This window comes from Chlorocebus sabaeus, chromosome 4 (genome assembly GCF_047675955.1).
Source record: "Chlorocebus sabaeus isolate Y175 chromosome 4, mChlSab1.0.hap1, whole genome shotgun sequence".
Taxonomy (NCBI): domain Eukaryota; kingdom Metazoa; phylum Chordata; class Mammalia; order Primates; family Cercopithecidae; genus Chlorocebus; species Chlorocebus sabaeus.
The window spans coordinates 9,673,897-9,697,597 of record NC_132907.1 but is presented as its reverse complement, the minus strand read 5'-3'; the positions used below and the strand labels follow the sequence as shown (position 1 = coordinate 9,697,597).

At 36.4% G+C, this 23,701-nt stretch overlaps 1 pseudogene; it reads left to right on the top strand.

The window, feature by feature from the left end:
* Nucleotides 1-1,891: 1,891 nt before the first annotated feature.
* LOC119618362 (small nucleolar RNA U3) lies at nt 1,892-1,978 on the top strand (annotated as a pseudogene).
* The last annotated feature ends 21,723 nt before the right edge of the window (nt 1,979-23,701 follow it).

Here is a 23,701-nt window from a genome sequence, read left to right as displayed (position 1 = left end):
CCTCGTGGAATAGACAATAGATTGTGCACCAGTAGCAAAGAACCCTGAAGCAACAAGTGGGGAGAATGTTTAGACTAATTTTGGCTCATGGAGACTCCTGTAACTATCTCTAGGAGCTGTATTCAAGCCTGATGGATCTGAGAAGATACAGGAAATCTTATTAGGTGGGCTAGTAAGTTTTCTCTACCTTGTAGATAGAATGGCTATAATACTTGTCTTTAAAACAGAAGAGTCTAGAAGCAGAGAGATTTCTTTACATTGTCAGAGAAAACACTGGTAACTTGCTGGCTGCTCTGCAGGTAAGTTCACTGAGGTAAAAGTCACTGAGATTACCACCGCTCTTAGAATTGACACTGCTTAAGCCCAGTGGCTGGCTGAATCCTGGTGAGTAGTCAAAGAAAAGTACCAAATCACTTAAGGGGATACAGCACTCATCAGGGCGGGGGGGGGGGGGGGGGGGGGTGGGGTGGGGGGAAGAAAAGAGAAAGAACTAGAAGAAAAAAAGAACTGCTGGAAGAAACAAATGAAAACTTAAATTTAAAATGTAAGTAAAGATCAATAACCTAAATGTACATCTTAAAAATTAGAAAAAAACAAAGAGTAAACTAAGCCAAAAGATGAAAGGGTGCTTCCTCAATACGATACAGGGTATTGTGAAAAACCCACAGCTATACACATTATACTCAACGATCAAAGAATAAAAGCATTTTCTCTAAGGTCAGGAAGAAAACGAGGAGGCTGCCTTGACCATTACTATTCAAAATTTTACTGAAAGTTCTAGCCAGAGTAATTGGGCAAGAAAAAGAAGCAAAAGGTATTGAAATTGAAGTAAAGAGTAAAACTATCTGTTTCCAGATGACATAATAGAAAATCCCAATAATCCATAAAAAAGCTACTAAATCTAATAAACAAATTCAGCAAAGTTTTTGAGTACAAGATCAATGCATAGAAACCAATTGTGCTCCTATACACCACCAATAAACAATCTAAAAAAGAAATTAAGAAATTAATTCAATTTACAGTAGCATCCAAAGGAATAAAATGCCCCCCAAAAATTAGCCAAGGAGACTATGATGGTTAATTTTATGTGTCAGTTTTACTGAGCTAAGAGATGCCCATATAGCTGATAAAATATTTCTGGATGTGTCTGTGAGGATGTTTTCAGAAGAGATTAGTATTTGAAGTGGTAGGCTGAGTAAAGAAGATTATCCTCACTGATGTGGGTGAACATCATCCAATCCACTGAAAGCTGAACAGAACAAAAAGGCAGAGGAAGAGTAAATTGGCTCTCTGCTTGGGCTAGGGTATCCATTTTCTCCTGCCCTCAGACATCAGTGGTCTTGGTTCTCAGGCTTTCAAACTTAGACTGAGACTTACACTATTAGCCCTCCAGTTCTCAGGCTTTCAAATTTGGAATGAAACTATACTATCAGCTTCCTGGGGTCTTCAGCTTGCAAATGGCAGACCATGAGACTTCTTAGCCTCAGTAATTGTGTGAGCCAATGCTACATAATAAATCTCTTTCTATATATTTCTATATATACCCTATTGGTTCTGTCTCTCTGGAGAACCCTGATTAATACAGATGTGAGAGACTTGTACACTGAAAGCTACAACACATTACTGAAAGAAATTTAAGAATACTTAAATGAATTGGAATACATTAGTGTTAATACATTTGAAAACTTAATATTGTTATGATGTCATACTACCCAAATAAATCTATATATTCAATGCAATCTCTAGGAAAATTCCAATGACCTTTTCTTTAAAAAAAGAAAAAGTTAATTCTCAAACTCATATGGAATTTTGAGTGCCCCTTAATAGCCAAAACAATCTTGAAACAGAATATGTTGGAGGACTCACATTTTCTGATTTAAAAACTTTTACAAAGACTATACTTTCAGGGATCTTTTCTATAGTTCATTCCTAGAGAAATTTCCCTGAGCATGTAGAGCATGAAAAAACTAAATATGGAAAGGAAAGACCATTACCAGCCACTACAAAAACACAATGAAGTACACAGATAAGTGACACAATAAAGCCACCACATAAACAAGTCTGCAAAATAACCAGCTAACATCATGATGACAGGATCAAATCCAAACATATCAATACTAACCTTAAATGTAAATGGGCTAAAAGCCCCAATTAAAAAACACAGAGTGGCAAGCTGGAAAAAGAGCCAAGACAAATTTATATGCTGTCTTCAAGAGACTTATCTCACATGCAATGACACACATAGGCTCAATATAAAAGGATGGAGGAAAATTTACCAAGTAAATGGAAAACAGAAAAAAAAAAGGGATGCAATCCTAGTTTCTGACAAAACATATTTTAAACCAATGAATATCATAAAAGACAAAGAAGGGCATTATATAATGCTAAAGGGTTCAACTCAACAAGAAGAGCTTACTATCACAAATATATATGCACCCAACACATGGGCACTCAGATTCGTAAAAGCAAGTTCTTAGAGACCTTCAAAGATACTTAGACTCCCACACACTCATAGTGGGAGACTTTTACACCCCACTGGCAATATTAGATAGATCATCAAGACAACTAATTAACAAAGATATTCAGGACCTGAACTTGACAGTAGATCAAATGGACCTTATAGAAATATATAGAACTTTCCACTCCAAAACAACAGAATATACATTCTTCTTATCACCACATGGCATTTACTCTGAAATTGATTACATAATCAGAAGTAAAACACTTTTTAGCAAATGCAAAATAACTGAAATCATAACAAACAGTCTCTCAGACCACAGCACAATCAAATATGAAATCCAGACTAAGTAGTTTACTCAAAACCATACAATTACGTGGAAATTGAATAATCTGCTCTCAAGTGACTTTTGAGTAAATAATGAAAGTAAGACAGAAATCAAGAACTTCTTTGAAACTAATGAGAACAATGATACAGCATACCAGAATCTCTGGGACACAACTGTAGCACTAAATGCCCACATTGAAAAGTTAGCAAGAACTCAAGTTAACAACCTAAATAACTAAAGAACTAGAGAATCAAGAGCAAAGAAATTCAAAAGATAGTAGAAAACAATAACCAAAATCAGAGTTGAACTGAAGGAGATAGAGACATGAAAAACCATTCAGAATATCAATATCCAGGAGCTGATTAAAAAATATTAATAAAACGAACCACTAGCTAAACTAATAAAGAAGAAAAGAGAGAAGATTCAAATAAACACAATCAAAAGAACAAGGGTGATATTACACTGACCCCACAGAAATACAAACAACGGTTAGAGAATATTATGAACGCCTCTTTGCTCATAAACTAGAAAATCTAGAAGAAATGGATAAATTCCTGGACACATACATCCTCCCAGGACTGAACCAGGAAAAAATTGAATCCCTGAATAGACCAATAACAAGTTCTGAAATTGAGGCAGTAATAAATGGCCCACAAACCAAAAACAAACAAACAAACAAACAAAAAACAAAACAAAAAAGCCCAGGACCTGATAGATCCACACCTGTAGTCTACCAGATGTACAAAGAAGAGTTGGTACCACTCCTACTGAAACTATTCCAAAAACATGAAGAGGAAGAACTCATCTCTAACTCGTTATGTGAAGCCAGAATCATCCTGATACCAAAACCTGGCAGAGATACAACAAAAAAGAGAACTTTAGGACAATATCCTTGATGAACATTGATGTGAAAACTCTCAAAAAAATAATGGCAAACTGAATACAGCAGCACATTAAAAAGCTTATCCACCACAATCAAGTTGGCTTTATCCTCAGAATGCAAGGTAGGCTAATCTACACAAATCAATAAATGTGATTCATCACATAAACAGAATTAAAGACAAAGATCACATGATTATCTTAATAGATGGGCAAAAGGCTTTTGATAAAATTCAACATCCACTCATGTTTAAAATTCCCATAAACTAGGTATTCAAGGAACATACCTCAAAATAATAAGAGCCATCTATGAAAAACTCACAGCCAACATCATACTAAATGGGCAAAAGCTGGAAGAATTCCCCTTGAAAACTTGCACAAGACAAGATGTCCTTTCTCACCACTCTTATAAAGATAGTAGTGGAAGTTCTGGCCAGGGCAATCAGGCAAGATTAAGAAATAAAAAGCATTCAAATAGAAAGAGAGAAAGTCAAACTATCTCTGTTTGCAGATGACATGATCTTATATCTAGAAGACCCCATGGTCTCAGCCCAAAAGCTTCTTAAGCTGATAAACAACTTCAGCAAAGTCTCAGGATACAAAATCAATGTGCAAAAATCACTAGCATTTCTATACACCAACAACAATCAAGCCAAGAACCAAATCAGGAACAAACTCCCATTCACAATTGCCACAAGAAGAATAAAATACTAGGAATACAGCTACCTAGGGAGGTGAAAGGCCTCTACGAGGAGAACTATGAACCACCACTAAAAGAAATCAGAGATTACACAAACAAATGGAAAAGCATTCCATGCTCATGGATAAGAGGAATCAATATTGTGAAAATGGCCATACCACCAAAAACAATTTATAGATTAAATGCCATTTCTATTAAACTACCATTGACATCCTTCACAGAACTAGAGAAAACTATTTTAAAATTCATATAGAACCAAAAAAAGAGCCCAAATAGCCAAGGTAATCCTAAGCAAAAAGAACAAAGCAGGCCAGTCACGGTGGCTCATGCCTGTAATCCCAGCACTTTGAGAGGCTGAGGCAGGCAGATCACAAGATCAAGAGATCGAGACCATCCTGGCCAACATGGTGAAACCCCATCTCTACTAAAAATACAAAAATTAGCTGGGCATGGTGGTGTGTGCCTGTAGTCCCAGCTACTCAGGAGGCTGAGGCAGGAAAATTGCTTGAACCTGGGAGTCAGAGGTTGTAGTGAGCCGACATCACCCCACTGCACTTCAGCCTGGCAACAGAGTGAGACTCCGTCTAAAAAAAAAAAAAAAAAAAGACTAAAGCTGTACTGCAGGGCTACAGTAACCAAAACAGCATTGATATCAGCATAGATACATAGAAAAATGGAACAGAATACAGAACTCAGAAATAAGATCTCACACCTACAACTGTCTGATCTTTGACAAACCTGACAAAAGCAAGCAATGGGGTTAAGGATTCCCTATTCAATAAATGGTGCTGAGATCACTGGCTAACCATATGTAGAAGATTAAAACTGGACCCCTTTCTTACATCATATAGAAAAGAATTAAGGTAGACCCCTACCTCACACCACATACAAAAATGAATTCAAAATAGACAAGCAACCTAAATGTAGGGGTTAAAACCATAAAACTCTTAGAAAAAAAAAAGGAGTAAATCTTCATAACCTTGGATTTAGTAATGGATTCTTCAACATGTCACCAGAAGCATAAGCAACAAAAGGAAAAATAGAATAAATTTGTCTCTACCAACATTAAAAACTTTTGTGCATCACAGAACAGTTTAAGTGAAAATGCAACACACAGAATGAAAGAAAATATTTGCAAACCATATATTTGATATTCACAATAGTAAAAATGTAGAAAGAGTATAAATGTCCACCAACAAATAAATGTGCAAGTTTTGATATGTATTTAAAATGAGATGTCATTCAGTCATTAAAAAGAATAAAGTACTGATAAATGCTACAAGGTAGGTGAGCCTCAGAATATTAGGTTAAGTGAAAGATTCTGGCACAAAATACCACATATTATATGATTTCATTTATATGAAGTATCTAGAATACATAAATCCAGAGGTAGAATGCATTTTGGTCATTATCAGGAACTGAGGGGAGTTTTACTTTGGATTGATGGAAATGTTTTGAAGTTACATAGAGGTGCTTATACAACACTGTAAATGTACTAATTGTCTATTGTTCACTATGAAATGCTTTTACATGAATTTTACTTTGAAAAATTATTAAACAGACAAATATCGTAAAAGCAGAGCTCTTAAGGAGATTCCAATACATCATAATAACTTTATTTTCCCCAAATTGAAAGAAAACAAAACTCTAAGATTTTTAAAATTATAAAGTGGTAAACGAATTGACTGAGACAGTGGTTTCCATTAAGAGACTGATAGTGATCTTGAAGATGAAATGGAAATAATATCTCAAAACACAGAGTAGAAATTCCAAGGTGCAGAAGTCATGAGGGGAAAAGAGGGGGACTAGAAGGAACTATCAAGAAGACCCACTAGGAGGTCCAGAAGAAGAAAAAGTAACAGGTAGAAGAGAATCAACAATTAATAAATGCTAGAAGAAATTTCAGCCAAAAAAGTCGAAATTTTCCTTTTGAAAATTTAGTTTCCAGGCAGAACTTAAAGAAGACACATATAAGTAAAATTCCCAACTGTAAATATAAACGGAAAATTATGCAAGTTTCCAAACAGAAATTTTATAGAAGGAAAAGCAAACTGACATTAAACTTCTTATTTGTGAGAGTGAATATGAGAAACATCAAGTATTACAGGGAAAAGAGAGCTGCCACCTGAGTATCCTATATGCAGTCCAGATACTATTTGCTTAAAATAAAATAGGTATTTGCAAATGTGTAAGGATTCAGAGAGTATGCTTTCAGTATACCCTCTCTAAAGAAAATATGCAGGTTCTAACCAACAAATGAATCAGAACAGACTTCAAAATAGGGGAAGATGAGATGAGAAAAAGTGATGAGCAAAATCTATATATGTATGTATGTGTGTGTATGTATATGTATATGGTATATACATACAACATAAATTATGTATAAAAATTTATATTATATATTTACATTTATGCTATGTGAAATTATACTTGTGGTTAATGAGAGGATGACTGGGAATGTGTAATCTAAGTGTTAAAAAACAACTCTTAAAACAGAAGGCTGGATGCAGTGGCTCACACATGTAATCCCAGCACTTTGGGAGGCTGAAATGGGTGGATCACCTGAAGTCAGGAGTTCAAGACCAGCCTGGCCAAGATGGAGAAACCCCATCTCTACTAAAAATACAAACATTAGCTGGGCGTGGTGGTGCATGCCTGCAATCCTAGCTACTTGGGAGGGCGAGGCATGAGAATGACTTGAACCCAGGAGAGGTAGAGGTTGCAGTGAGCCGAGATCGTGCCATTGTACTCTAGCCTGGGTGCCTGGGTGACAGAGCGAGACTCTGTCTCAAAAAAAAAAAAAGAAAGAAAAGAAAAAGAGAAAGAAAAGAAAAGATATATTGTATGAAAAAAAACTTTGTAATTATTGGAAATTAAAATACTAAATTATCTCAGCAAAGTTTAACAGTTGAGATAAGGCTGGGAAAGAAGAAGAGGCTGAGAAATAAAAGCCAAATTAAAGTTATCAAAGGGGGTGAAGAGAGTGAGAAGTGAGAACACTGACTCTAAAATCATGCCATATTAGACAGAAAAGGAAATAGCAACAATGGTGATGAAAATACGTTACATCTTGTTTTCTTATAAGAGTAGAAAAATATGTGTTTGACTGTCAAGGAAAGACAAGTAACCACTTGTAGAGTAAGAAAATACAGTAGCACTTCCATGTTAAAAGAACAAAGGGAATGAACAGAAACTAGGGAAAAAACAGCAAAAATTAAGAACAAGAAGTAAAAAAAGTAATACAGTAATATATGTTATATGAAATATCAAGAAGCTGTATAACATTATTTAAAGCAGAAACTATCAGACTGAGTTAAACATGAAATCTATTCCATACTGTTTAAAACAAATACACTTAAAATATGAAGAAAGGCTGAAAATAAAAGAATGGGTAAAAAAGACAAGACTAACAATAATTATCAGAAAGCATACTGGCAATATTAACATCAAAGAGGAAGGAATTTAACGTTACAAGCATTAAGGAAGAGAAAGATACATAAGGAAGTGATTTTAAAAGTTCAGCTTAAGAAAACAGTCATCAAGCTCTATGATTAGTCAATATAGCTATCATGTATAGTAAGCAAAAACTAAATTTAAAAAAGATAAATCAAAAGTGACAATTTGATTAAAATACCATTATTGAGGAAAATAATGCACTTCAACATTTCTAAATAATAAGGTTCTAGTAGATATCATAGTAATGAAGGTTACAGTGGAATTTATTAATATACTCAATAACTTGATTTTATGTGTGTGTATAAATTTGTACTACTTGAATAGAGAATACACTGTTTTGTATGTCTCCTAAACATTCACAGAATTTGATCATGTTCTTGATCAGAAAGCAATACTTAAAGATGGTAGGAATATTATACATACGTCTCAGTTGCTGATCAGATTAAAGTAAAATTAGAAATCAATACACTTTAAAATGACTGAAAAACTTAACTACATGGAAATTAAAGCACACACTCTTACATAAAATCTTTGGATCCAAAAGGAAATCAAAGGTGATATTGCAAATTATCTTGAAATTGAGAAGAGAAGAAGCCATATCAAAATCAATGCAACACAGTGAAGATGAACTTAAAGAAAACTTTTTAGCCCTAAATAGCTTAATTATTAAAGCAGAAATAATAAAATAACAGAAACTACTACTCATTGTAAGGCATTAGACAAAAAAGCAAAGTTTTCTAAGGGAAACTAATAAAAGCAAAAGTTGACTTTAAACAACAGAAAACAACTATAAAATTAAAGCAAGGATGAATAAAAAATACTGGGAGTAAGATATAATACATATTTACAAGATATTAAAATGGTAAAAAAAATGTGCAATTCTACTGCAAAACGTTTGAAATTCTAGTGTGTATGTATGTATGTGTCTCTCTCTTTCCCTCTAAGATGGATCCAAACAGAAGTAACTAATGAATCCGTAACTACAGAAGATCCTGGAAAAGTGATTAAGACTTGCCACTAAAAAACATACCGGTACTGAACGCTCCACTGTTAGCAGCAGCAGATCCGTACTGGTCTGCAACAATCTCAGTTCTTGCTTCCTCAGGAGAAAGAATTTGATTGAGGGGCAAAGGGCAGAAGGAGCCACCGAGGCAAGTTTTAGAGCAGGAGTGAGTGTTTATCACGTTAGCATACTTCTGGGGTATTGCGTCACTTCTCTCTTGATTCTTCCCTTGGGGTGGGCTGTCGACACGTGCATGGTTGAGCCCACTTACCCAGCTTTTCAGATCTTATCAGGAAGCTGCTGATCACCAGTTTCAGGTGTTTTGTATCTATTAGGAGACGGCTTGTCTCTGGCACCAGATGTGACCAATTATTCTTTTAGAGCGATATTTAATAACCGTCTGACCATCACCTGATGGTCACCTGACATTCCTGATGTATGTGTATGTAAAGCCCTCTTCTGCCCTGCTTGTGCCTAACTAGCTACGCACTGTAATGCTACCACTAAATTCTATTTTACCTTTAAATAATAGATATCAAAATACTCTTTAAACTTTCTATTTCATTTTATAAATAAAGCATTAAGCTTAATAATAAAACCTGAAAATGATGGTAAAGAAAAACTACAGACCAGTCACACTTATGAATACAAATGCAAACATTTTAAATAAAATAATAACAATTAGAATGTCAGATTTTCAAAGCCAGATATGCTATGATCAACTAGGGTGTATTCCAGCAATGCAAGGATAGGACAATATCAGGGAAGTGTAACAAAATAAATTAACTCATGAACAAATTAAAGGAAAAAAATTATAAGAGATGCTGGAAAGGCATTTGACAAAATTCAGCAGCTATTCCTAATTTTTAAAAACCCTAAGAAAAATAAAAACATAAGTGTGAGAAATTGTGGTAGAAACAAAGATTTGTTTTTGTGTTTAGATTCAGAAAAGCGACTGCATACTTTTAGTACCGGTTTGATATCAGCAGCTGCAGGGACACAAGCTAACATAAATGTTTTTTTCTCAACTCAGTTAAGAAATCACAAAAGAAAAAAAGGAAAAATTCCTCCAAAGTAAGGATGACATGTACAATTCAAGTGACTATTTACATAATATGTTTCATGAACCAATGATACTCCTGAATAGCAGATTTTAGGATTACACAGCATTCTGTAAAGCACTTTTTTTCAAGTTTCAGATTTCATAAAAGACTTGATGTAAGGTAATGATATTCTCTGTTGTAAAATAATTTGGTATATCCGTGATCATGATATATCTTTTTTCTTTTCTTTTTTTTTTTTCTTTTTTTTTTTTTTGAGATGAGATCTGGCTCTGTCACCCAGGTTGGAGTGCAATGGTGCAATCTTGGTTCACTGCAGCCTCTGCTTCCCAGGCCCTAGTGATCCCTCCACCTTAGCCTCCGGAGTAGCTGGAACCACTGGTACAAGCAATCACACCAGGCTAATTTTTTGCTTTTTTTTTTTTTTTTTTTTTTTTTTTTTTTTTTTTTTGGTAGAGATGGAGTTTCACCATGTTGCCCAGGCCGGTCTCAAATCCTGAACTCAGGCGATCCACCTGCCTCAGCCTCCCAAAATGCTAGGATTACAGGTGTGAGCCACCATGCCCAGTCGATATATCTGTATCTCTCTATTTTTAGTGTTAAGGGCCATGCAGGGCCAGCTTCATGGGCACAAGACTAGTGTAGTTATACAGAGTCCCGTGCTCAGAAGGGCCCCAAGCTTGAGATTGAATGGTCTGCAGTCACTGTCTTGACAATTATAATAATTTTTCTTTGAATTTCTGTTTTAAAAGCGAAGTCCAATGGAATAATGGAGTATGCATGGTGGTGAAGGGAAGAGGAGAACTTGGAGCCTGGAGTCACATGTAGTCCCCGCCTCCCGCCACCTCTCTGCCTTCTTGGATGGGTTCTCAGCTGCCTGCTCTCTGACTCTCGGCTCTCCAGACCCTGCCTGTTTTCCAGCTCCCTGCTGTTATTCAGAGACTGCTACAACCCTCTCCTTGGCATGCGTTTAGGAACCAGACAAGAAAGGCTGGGGCTGGATACCTGAGCTCCACGGCATCTTGGGGCAGGGCTTGACAGCTGGCTAGCAGTATCTTAGTGCTTTTGGGCACATGACTCCTGGAGGCAAGTTTTTTTCCACCCCATCCAGTTTTGAGTTAGATCTGTTAGAGGCAAGGGTTGCAATCCTCAGATTCATTCATCTGCGATTGGTTAGAGCAGCAGCCTTATGGTAAAGAGAGACTGCTAGCTTTACTTCCCTTCTCCTAAGGAGGATATGAAGCTTCTGTCTGGCTGCTGGCCAGCTGGGGGACTTGGCAGCCAGTGGACTCCAAGATAGGCCAAATCACAGTCCAGTTCTTGAGTGCCTGGTGAATGTCTATACTTGCCCAGGAACATTGCCATGCTCCAGAGAGTGTGAAATTAAAGAGCAAATTAAAAACTACAACAGGCCAAGAAAGAGAAAGTTGTAGAAGGAGAATGTTTTTATTTTAGGACCATTAACGGTACATTTTTCTCGCATTTTAAACAAAGGACCCCACATTTCCATTTTGCACTTGGCCCTACAAATTATGTGGCTGACGCTAGCGTCAGGAAACACAATATAGAAGATCCGTAATTTACAATTGTGAACAGAGCATGGTCAATTTCTTTTTCTTTCTTTCTTTTTTTTTTCTTTTTGAGACAGAGTCTCACTCTGTCATGCAGGCTGGGGTGCAGTGCACGATCTCGGCTCACTGCAACCTCTGCCTCCTGGGTTCATGCGATTCTCATGCCTCATCTTCCCTTGTAGCTGGGATTACAGGCACACACCACCACATCTGGCTAATTTTTTTTTTTTGTATTTTTAGTAGAGACAGGCTTTCACCACATTGGTCAGGATGGTCTTGAACTCCTGGCCTCAAGTGGTCTGCCCACCTTGGCCTCCCAAAATTCTGGGATTATATGCATGAGCCACTACGCCCAGCCAGAGCATGGTTGAATCTCATCTTATTTGTTTTAGCCTGATTAGTCAAATAGTAAGGCTTTATTTTAAAGTTCACAGACTTGTAAAAAATTTATATGTGTCTTTTCAGGATAAAGACTATGGCAAACCTTCTGAATAAACAAAAGTATCCTCAGGTTCATGAGATTATTTCTTCCTTGTGCAAGGAATCCATATCAGATTGTGATTTATAGTTCTCTACTAATTGAGGCAGCACAAAAGTTTCAAAGGAGACTTTTTGAATCAGAAAACCGAAGGAACTATACCTAATATGGTAAAAATTATTTCACAAAATCAATAACCACTGCAGTCAAAATGCAGTCAAAACTTTGCAACATGCACAAAATTATTAAAAATATTGCATAAAATTGCCTTCAGGCAATATGTATAAGGCGTATGTAAAACATAAATGAATGTTATGTTTAGACTTGGTTCCATACCCAAGATATGTCATTAGGTATATGCAAATATTCTAAAATAAAAAAAAAATTCTAAATCTAAAACACTTCTAACCCCAAGCATTTCAGATAAGGGAAACTCAGTCTGTACAATATATATATATACACACACACATTATTTAATTATATGGACATTCATTTACTGAGAAGCCAATTTTAAAAAATTATAATCCATTCTAAAAATTATAAATGTAATTATAAAACCTTATGAAATTTAGAAAACTACAAGATGTGTATGTTAAAATGTGGAAGTTTTCTGTTTCTTCCCCATGTCACTGTTAAGCGTTTGATGTGTATTCTTCCCAAACTTTTTTCTACACAAACACACACACACATACACACACACACACACAATTTGTTTTTCTTTAAAGATAGGCTAGTATCCTATTCTTTGTAATTGATATTCAATTTGCTTGCCCTGTCTTCCAACATACACCTCAACAGTTCCCCATTGTAATACTCAAGCATCTGTCTTACTTTTTTTTGAGTTGTTTCATAAAGTAAATATGCCATAACTAATTGAATCATTTTCATATTTTGAGCAAATTGGTGTCTCCTATTTTTTGTGATTATGAATATTCTTGTAAAAAAAATTCTACCTCTAATAACTGTTCTTGCCCTCTTGCCAAAGACCACCAGAAAGTAAGTTGGGCTTATTGCTTGTTGCAGTGATGGAGACCACACACATCATGAGGAGCCACCTGAGTGTGTTAGGAAGGATTTATAAAATTTGCATTGTGGCTAGGTAATTTTGGATAAGGTTCAAGGAAGTGGTCTTTGTTTGTTTGCTAGTGTTGTTTTGCTTTGCTTTGATCTCATTTCTTCACAGTCACGAAGTGACCCTGTCTGAGGTTGGTGTTCTAGGAGACCATTATGTCCAACAGAACATCTTCATGGGCACCAGACAGGCAACATCAAGGCCTAACTGTAAGTGTCAGGCCAGTTCTTGGATGTCAGGAGCTGATTTTTCTTTCTCAAAATCAATCCTACAGAAATATTAATACAAGTGTCAGGATCAAGGAGTATGTGTATTTTAAATTTTAAAGATATTCCCAAAAGGCTGTACCAAACGTGTATCCCACCACTAAGGGAGGGGTGATGAAAGCATAGCTGGGAAGCCCCAGTGGGAAATTTCTTTTAATGAATAACTTCGCTCAGAGCTGATACATATAGCCATAATCCTTTCATTTCTCTCTGTAAGGAGAAAGTAAGTAGGAAAACAGGAGAGGTCTTTATTACCTAGAACCTTAATGAAAGCTTTTTATCTCTGTCTTTGGACTCAGGTCAGCATGTCACTAAAACATGCAAAAACAAGAGGAAAGTCTCATGATTTTTTCATGTTTGTCTTTTATATTCTACAAAATGGGGAAGTAAATCTTCTGTTATAAATAATCCTTTAGAAACATATCATTCTATTCAAAGTGGAGCCTCTGCCATTTTTCTGAGGAAAGAGACCTGCTGCTTTTATAACTGTCTGACAGTTGGTAGTTTCTTATCATTTATCAGTTTTTAATGGATGATTTCTTGCTTGATATTTGACAGAGATCAAGCAAGCAAGTGGAAAGTTGTGTTGTTTTTTTCTGGCAAAGAACAGTCAATGGAAAAAGAGCATGAGAATGGCACTTCAGAGTAGCAAAGAGAAGTATCGCATGGCCATTAAAAATCTGTGAATGTTAATTTAGCTGAATTAATTCCCATTTTATAAGGTTTTTTGGTAGACAAATTTAACATATTGGCTTGCGCTATATGAAAGGATACCTGGATTCTCATAGCCCTGGATAGTCAATCAAAAGGAAAAAAAAAAAGGCCAGGGGTGGTGGCTCCACGCCTGTCATCCTAACACTTTAGGAGGATAAGGCAGGCAAATCATCTGAGGTCAGGAGACTGTGACCAGCCTGGCCAACATGATGAAATCCTGTCTCCACTAAAAATACAAAAATTAGCCAGGCGTGGTGGTGCATGCCTGTAATCCCAGCTACTCTGGAGGCTGAGGCCTCCAGAGGCCTGAAGGAGAATTGCTTGAACCTAGGAGGCAGAGGCTGCAGGGAGGCAAGATCGCACCAGACTCCATCTCAAAAAAAAGAAAAAGAAAGAAAATAATATTTTATTAAATATTGTCCTGATGCTCTCTTGTCTCTTGAAAAATGCCATTCTCTTTAGAGGTGAGGAGATGTTAGTATGAAAATCATCCTAACCATGCTTTTAACAATAAAAGCAGAGATTATTTTACTTCGTTTTTTGGTATGCCAACAATTTTTCTTTTTCTTTTCTTCTTTCTTTCTCTTTCCTTCTTTTTCTCTTTCTTTTCTTTCTCCTTCCTTCCTTCCTTCCCTCCCTCCATCCCCCCCTTTCTCTCTTTCCCTCTTTCTCTCTTTCTCTTTCTTTCTTCCTTCCTTTCTTTACTTTCAAACTAATGAACAGTCCTCATTATCACTGCAGTCATAGCAAAGCAATCACTACACTCAAGGACTTCTAAATGTTTAAGAATTATTTTTTTCTGCTCTTAATTACCACCTGTCTACTCTTCTTTTCACTTGGTCATTTGTTTTATCTTTCTCTGCAATGGTAACAAAGACCTCAAAAAATAAATATGTGTTGAACCAAGCTTGTTTGATTTAAAATGCCTTCCTAATATGATGTTAATGAACTCTCAAGGCCTCCCTTATGCTTGCCTTATCCTACCTATTAGTTTTAGAACTAATTAGTTTTAGCTCAGAGATTCTTCTTTTTCCATTCAGTGTTATGAGGGACTATTAAAAAGTCTTTCATCACAAACAAACTCAGAAAATAATCTATTGACCATTTTCAATGAGGGTGAGGGGACAGGATTCCCTCTCTTATGAATGTGATGACTGAAAAAGAGGCCATCAAACATAACTATTCTTGCTTAAGGTACTGAGAAGTGTTTTCTTTCTTTTTTTTTTTTTTTTTTTTTTGTGACGGAGTCTCGCTCTGTCACCCAGGCTGGAGTGCAGTGGCACGATCTTGGCTCACTGCAAGCTCTGCCTCCCGGGTTCACACCATTCTCCTGCCTCAGCCTCCTGAGTAGTTGGGATTACAGGTGCCCGCCACGATGCCTGGCTAATTTTTTTGTATTTTTTAGTAGAGACGGTGTTTCACCGTGTTAGCCAGGATGGTCTCGATCTCCTGACCTTGTGATCTGCCTGCCTCGGCCTCCCAAAGTGCTGGGATTACAGGCGTGAGCCACTGCGCCCGGCAGAGAAGTGGTTTTGATATATTATAGAAACAGTGTCAAGTTGAAAGTATGCATAATTGCTACAGACAGACAGTGTGACTTGCAGAATATTTTATGCTTCTATCTGCTCCCATTATTATGTCTTGTGTACATTACCTTGTAGGAAAGGCCAAGGCTTTGTCGTTTCTTATTCTAAACTTTGTGAAAGTTTTAAAATCAGGTATAGAGAAGATTTTTTCAATGATAAATAGTACCAAATACAGATTTTCCAAGTTTCTTGGCATAGTATTTAACCTATTTCCCATTAATTTCAATGCATAATCTCTACTGTGTATTCAAGACGATCTTTCTGTTCCACAGTATACTTATACATTTAATTCTTCACCCTTTCCCCCTCAAATTGATCTTTATTTAGTTGAAAAAACAAAAAAGAGACTTGTCAGGTGTATTAATCAAAGAGTATTGATGGTTAGAGTAGATGCCTGGGGCTGGAGCGAGGCCTGGACCTGGTAAGATGATCTGAAAACATATCTAAGGACAGATCAGTCTCTTGGGCTTATGTCAATTCTTCTCTTTCCTCTATATATCTATGAATACAGCATTTTCCACTCTCTACCAACTAAAGTCATTTGTCTAAAAATTGATGCTTTTTCATGGCCTTACTTGGCCCCTAGCCTAACTTGTGGCATCTTTTTATGGGCTGTAGGCTGCCCAATAGTTCAGTCTTTAATTTCAGCTTCTCAAGAACGAGTTACTTATTGGACTTCTCTATCTTTTCGCAAAAGGCGAAGGTTGTCACAGGTTGTTGACAACGCTAAGAATCAGTAGCCCTTGAGTCAGATGCCTACTCCCAGTTGACACTGTTGTGGCTAGAAAGAAGCAAATCACCTGGTGGAAGGGCCTGATTTTAGGAGCACAAAGAATCAAAAACTATAGTGTGAAATGATAAGCTTACATGTGTGCTCTAATTAAAATAGATTGATTCAATAACTTCAAATCTTAAAACTCTGGATAGATTCATCAGAGCTAAATCTCTCTCCCTTCCTCCTTCCCTCTCTCTTCTGTGTATCCACACTTTTCTGGTCACTTAAGCTGAGCCATTGTTTGGTCTGAGTACTGGGAATATGGCACTGTCTGGTAGAAAACACCACTATGTGGTCAACAATGGCCGTATATAGATTAACTCCTCCAGAAGAGGATATGGATGGTAGCAATATTAACCTCACCAATATGTTCAAATTGTCATTTTCTCCTCCTATCAAAATGTGTTCATCATAACAGGGCCTGCTCAGGTACGACTTCTTCAATGAGGCTTTACTTAGCAACTTTGGCCTTTATTGATCTCTTTTTTCCTCTGAACTCCTGGAATCCATATAATTGGAACCAAACAAATTTCAGCTTTGTATTTACATTTACTTTGCATTTTCTGTTTTTATTCACATTGTTGGTGTTTAGACTCATTTTAAAGATGCATGAAGACAGGATGCATATTATATATTTGTTCTACATTCCTCCCAACTCCAGGTTTAGTGCTTTATACAGTGTATTGGCTTAAGATATGTTATTAATTAGCTAAAAACACATAACATGTTCACATTTTATCTTTTCCTCTCTAAACTTAGGTCTGTCCATTTATTAGTACACTATGAGCTTGTATACATGTAAACGTTTCTCATGCCACTCTCACATCTTCTAGGTCCACTTTTTATTTTTGTCTGAATGTATCCCGCCAGAACCTCACCCCTTGCCTCTTGTTTTCTGTGTGATCCTTCTCTGCCACTGCCTTGTAGTATACCTACAGTGCCAATTCACCTATTTTGGGGGCATGCAAAAGCCTGAAAATATGAGAGGGCTAACACCTGTAGGGGCAACTTTTGACCAATGGGAGGTAGTGGATAAATAAGTTTCTCTGTCGCATCTTGGACAGACAGTTCCGAGGTTCACTCTATATACCTCCTCAGAATATTCTCTGTGAGATTGAGTCCTCATGATCTTCAACTGTAACCACAACTTTTTCAAGGTCTTTTCATTGGGCCCAAGGTCTTTTCTTTATTTCTTCCTGGTTTCCCAATTTTTTTTTCCTTAGATCACTTTCCAAAATTAGCTACCTGCATCAAACCTTTGTCTCGGGCTGTGCTTCTAGGGGGAAACCAGACTAAGAGAGCCTGTATCTTAAGTTTTCACAAGAATAATCTTAAAATGTTGAATAATTTAAAAGATTTCTTTACTCCCTTCCTAACTCTATTGTACATTCAAAATAACCATTCGATTAAGACTATCTTCTCATAATATTCTCTATCGTTCAAGATCATTTTCTGCGACAATCCATGGCCTGTGTTGGTGCTGCTTTGAGTTTATACTCAAATGTGTCTTCTGCCAAGGGGTTCCCAATTGAATATTCATCATGGTCAACAGAGATGTGTGCAAAGTCACAAGTAAAGAAAGAAAATCATTATTTTTACTTTGACACATAGCCTGAGAGGTGATGTATCTGCTCACATTTTCTGGGAACACATCTACATATCCAGATCCAAAAGGTATATCCATTCCTTCAGAAACATTTAGTAAATAATTGCTGGATACTAGGCACTTTGCTTTAGTAAAATGGTGATAGTAATAGTACCTGTCTTATAGGATTGTTGCAAAGATTAAATGTTGTAAAGTTACTATATGAGAAGTTTGGCACCTATCAAGTACTCAATAAATGCAATACATTATAACTGGGGCTAGAAAGAAACAAGTCACCTGTTGGTGAGTATCCCCACCAGGGTGGGGATACAAAATTTATAAAGAAATAATTCTTGCATTCAAGGAAATTAAATTCTTTTGGGAAGGTAGACATAAATAAATATTTTCTGTACAGAATGATGAATACCAAAAATGTGGTATGTATCCAGTACAGAAGTAGCACAAAATGTGGAATGATTATTTTTGAGAGTGCTTATGGAATATGTAAACATTTTCAAGGCATTGGGAAAGGTAAAAATTCATGCATTCATTAAAAATATTACAAATATTTGCTGAGAGTCTGCTATGTAACAGTCATTGTTCTATGGCACTAGGTATACAAGAACATGACTGATAATCTTACAGATGCAATGCTTTGTTCAAAAGATGTCTGTCGAAGCATTCTGATATTTGAATCCCAAGCTATTCTCCTGATATATGAGCTATTTGGCAGAGAAGAAATCTGGGTTCCCCCAATTGGGCATGAATGACCCAAAATATCTTTGTCTTGCACAATTGATTTGATAGCCTTATTCTAGCTTTCCTCTGTGTGAGCTAATGTGACCATTTTAATTTCTCAATCAGAATAGCCAGAAGCTATAATTTGGCACCACATGGCAAGTTCTGGCAACACTTGGCCCTGCATTTCTACATGGCAAAATAGCTGAGCTGGATTAGCAGCTTCTTTCTACTTGAGCTTAACTGTTTATATAATGACTATATAAATATTATTTACAGTTATGCAGTATAATGAACTTTTGATCACACATTTTAAACTTACAGAGAATAATAAAAAGGTGTACAACAAAAAAGTGTGATCCAACATTTATTTTCTTAGTTGTTTTCCATGTTCCCAGAATTAATTTGTCTCCAAACTCTGTGACCAAACTGTAAATTTCCTTTCAGTTCCATTCATGCATATTAGAAAGTCTACCAGTTTTATTTGTTTCTAAGATAACCCTTCTGTACTTTCATCCGTACAGTTGTTCTTTCTGTGCAATTACCTACTAGGAATTCCCTTAATCTTTTTAATGCTATATTCCCATTTCCTTACTTCCATGCATTTCTCTTTCTTGGTGACTCTTTTCCTTGATGGTTCACATCCTCCAGTGGGTTCTTGAGAAAGAGTGTATAGAATCTAATTTTTGAGTTTTTGTATGCCTGAAGATGTCTTGATTTACCAAAACAATTGAGTGTGTGTTTGGCTGGCTAAAACATTCAATATTGGAGATGTTTTGTCCACAGTATCTTAAAGGTGTCAATCCATTGCTTCTCCAGATTCAGTTTCCCTTTTGGAAGTCTGATACCATTCTGAATTTTGAGCCTATTAATAAAATCTGTTACTTTTCTCTCGAGAAACGTTTGAATATTTCTATTTTTGCCATGGGGGTGAAATTTCATGACTATGTACGTTAGTGTGGTCCATTTGTATTCATTGTGCTAGGTATTTGAAGAGGTCTTTCAATTTGAAGGTATTTGTTCTTCTTTTGTAAGCACTTTTTTGGTAGCACTTCCTGATAATTTTCTTTCCTTTCCTTTCTCTGTTATGTCTCTGAAACTCTTATTTTATGATGTTGACCCTTTACCTGGTCTTCAATTTTTTTTTCTATTAGTCATCTTTAGTAGCCTTTTTATTTCTCCATGATATTTGTGTAGTCATAGTTGCTGCTGCTGCTATGGCTGTTGTTGTAGTTCCTCTTTCTCCCCTTCCATGCTCTCTTTTCCTACTCCTCCTTCTTCATAGATCCAATTATCTTCTCTTATTTTCTGAGTTTTCTGAAGAAAATATTTTAAAGTTTCTTTCAGTGCCTGGATTTTCTCTGAATCCTTCCTTTCTTTTTCTGTCTCTCCCTTCCTCCTCCTTTTCCTTCCATGGTCCCTTTCCTTCCTTCCTTCCTCCCTTTCTCCCTTCCCTCCCTCCCTCCCTCCCTCCCTCCCTCCCTTCCTTCCTTCCTTCCTTCTTTCCTTCCTTCCTTCCCCTTTCTTTCCTTTCTTTCCTTCCTTCCTTCCTTTTTCTTTCTTTCCTTCTTTCTTTCTCTTTCTTTCTTTCTCTTTCTTTCTTTCTTTCTTTCTTTCTTTCTTTCTTTCTTTCTTTCTTTCTTTCTTTCTTTCTGCCTTTCTCTTTCTTCTTTTTTTTTTCTTCTCCTTTTTCTTTATTTATTTGAACTGTTATGCTAGAGTCTTCAAATTTCAAGTGATCATTGATTGTCTGTTTATATTTAAAAGAACCTCCAAATGACTGATTGAAAATTCTGATGAATAAGCAGGAGTAGTAAATTATAAGCTTCATTATAGGGTGATTAGGCAGGGACTGGACTGGCTGTTGCATGACTCCCAGCTTTCTTTATCTGTGGGTCTTTTCTCTCGCACTGGTCAGCTTTCCTGAAGTGGGAGCCTATGGCCTCCTGTCTGCCACTTAATTACGGACTGCCAGAGTATTTGGAGACCAGAAAGGGAAAGACTTTTTGGTGTTTCCAAGATATTGGTATCTTCAAGAGCTGAGTTACTCTTCCTTAACCTCTTCAGATGTTAAAACATTATTTTCATTTGTTTTAATGCATATTTTTTACCACCCGTGTGTGTGTGTGTGTGTGTGTGTGTGTGTGTGTGTGTAATGCCAACTTTCTCCCTGGCTGGTTCCATCATTTACCCCTCATCGATCTGCTTTTAGGAGAGAGTAGTTGCAAGTTGTTGTGTGCCAGACATTGGGCTCAGTGCTGGGAATCTTCCCACAAGTAATACAGCAGTTGTTCCTGCCTTTAGAGAGACTTGAGTGTAGTGGACAAAACAGATGAACTAAGTTAACATACAAATAAATGAAATAACCAATTGTGATTAGTGCCATGAAAAATAAACACTGCTGAGATAATCAATGAAAAGGGATACTTTAGATAAAGCATCAGGAAAAGCCTTTCTGAGAAGTGACATTTAAACAGAGATGAAGAGGATAAAGAGGCAGCCATTGTGAAGGGCAGGGGAAAGTGCCTTCCAGTCTGAGGCAACAGTGTGTGCAGAAACATTCCTTGAGAAAGAGTTAGGCATATTTGAAAACTGACGTAAGGCCTATATAGCTAGAGTAGATATTAAAGGTCAGAGTAGTATGGGATGATTGAAGAGTTAGGCATAGCCAGGTCAGGCAAGTCCTCGTTGTCGTGACAAAGGCTGGCCTCATCACCTGGTACAACTGGAACCCACTAATAGTGTTCAGCCATGGAATCGATGAGAAGTCTCGGAAATGACACTTCAAGGTGTGATACTAGGAGTGGGTTGTGAGGTGGGATGCAGGCTGAGAGCAGTAATTCCCTACCAAACAGGTACACGTGGCTGCTCCTTAAGGTCATCATTAGCTTTGGTACAACACAAACTCTCCACAGAGTCTTAGTAGATGTTCTTACATTTATGGATGATCATACCAATATGAACAGAGAGACAGAGTTATTAGTCAATAACCACACAGAGAGGAGAAGGAAGTAAATATTAGAACCGTAATACATTCCTCCCATTGGAAAGTAGACAAGAACATATTTCATTAAAATGCACATTTTTGTTTTTTAAGAGAAATACGTTCACAGTCTCTGAGCATCATTGATACGCTTTGAATAACCTTAAGATAATTTCTTCTGGGGATAAGACTATAATTGAGGTAAATCTATACTTCAATTTTAGCAGCTTAAATTTTTCTTCCAGAAGCTTGTTTGGGGTTAGGACTAACTTTAGAATTGCTTTCAATGATTGAGGTCCTTCTGCAACCCTGCCAGAGAGTCGGAAATTCACTTGATTCCAGAGGCTTTCTTCCCCACTGACTTGTTCCAGAAGGTTCAACAGTCTCAGTATTAATGGTTTTAAGAATTAATAAACAGTTTTGTTATTTTAAATAGTTTAAAAATTGTTAAAATGTGTTAACAATCTTCAGAGCAAGATATTTTCTTCTTTATATGTAAAAAAATCACAAGAAATTGGCTTTACTAAATAAGAGGAGGAAGGCTTTAAGTGGTGTGGTCTGACAGTAATTTGTATTAGAGTCTAGAGGAGCACATTTGTAATGTCTTGTGGTAGTACATTTATCTCTTGGTGACAGAAGGAATAATTGCTTTAGAGAGCATATCAGTGGCTGTTTAAAAATTTAACTCTTTATTTCCTCAAACCCAAGGCTACATAAGTGAGAGGAGAAAAACATGAGAAATATAATTCAGGTAAAACAGGAAATATTTGTTAAACAACAACAACAAAAAAATGCATTATCCATTGTCAAGGACTGGTGAAAAGCCTGGAAGAGTAATGAAAATAATTTTCATTATACACAAGTAAATATCATTCATGTATTGCTATTACTGTTATGTACTATTATTATTTCTGGCTGTTATTTGTAATAGCTTGTGGAACATGGTTTTCAAATTAAAAACACCTAGATAAAGTGGTTTTTGTTCAAAAATGAACTGTATTTAATAAGTTGCTAATTATTAGGCTTTGCTGTCTTATGTTCTCAAATTTGACAACCTTAATGGCTTCTCGAATACTATCCTTTTTTAACCTATACTTTTGTATGAAGTTTGTTCTTCTTCAAGTCCTTGATTTCCCTTGAAAAGAGCTGTTGATATTTATGTCTCCCTCGGTTTCCAGTCAGCTCCCTGAGGGCTAGAATGGCATCTTGTTTGACCCCATCAAAAGGTGCAGTGCTTGGGTATAGTTGAAGCGGCACCTCAAGACACAGGGGTCACATAATTTATTGTTTAAATTGATCATGTCTGAAAGTGAAAGACAGATTAATAATTATGCTGAGACAGCAGATGTAAACAGTCCAAATCAAACCAGGATGCATGATTACTCTTCTTTTAAGGCAGCCAGGGTGGAAACACAGGTAAGACTCTAGCAGAATCAGATTTTTAAAGATATCCTGATTATTCTTCAATTTAACATGGAAAGATTGAGCCACAAAAATATTTTAAATTACTTTTATTATAACCCTATAGAAACCCACAATTAAACACTAAATATGATTTATTTTGTCCCCCCAAAGTGACTCACCTTTAAAAAAGAATGAGGAGATGTGTGTGTATATGTGTGTGTATCTATCCAAAAGTGTGTGTGTATATATATATAAAGTATATATATCTATCTATGATATGATGTCATATTTTTAGACCTGTTTGTATTTTTTCTCTTAAATCTATTGATTTTGCATAATGTAGGAGCATACAATTTTGAAAGGAACTGATTTCCTGAAAGGGTCCAGCCATGCATTGAAGGAGGGGATAGATCGCCAAACTAAAAATGCATTTGTGTTAAACAATATTCAGCTTGTAGCTGGCACATAGTAGGCATTCAATTAATATTTTATGAATGAATGAAAAAATAAATAAATGATGAATACTAGCTTAGATTCTTTTCCCTGTAGGGCCTGTGGCTAGCTAGGTTCATGCTGTTTCTTCAATTTATCGAGGTCACTTTGAATTCCGATCTTTTCTTCTAAGGTGTTAGCAGTCCCTTCTA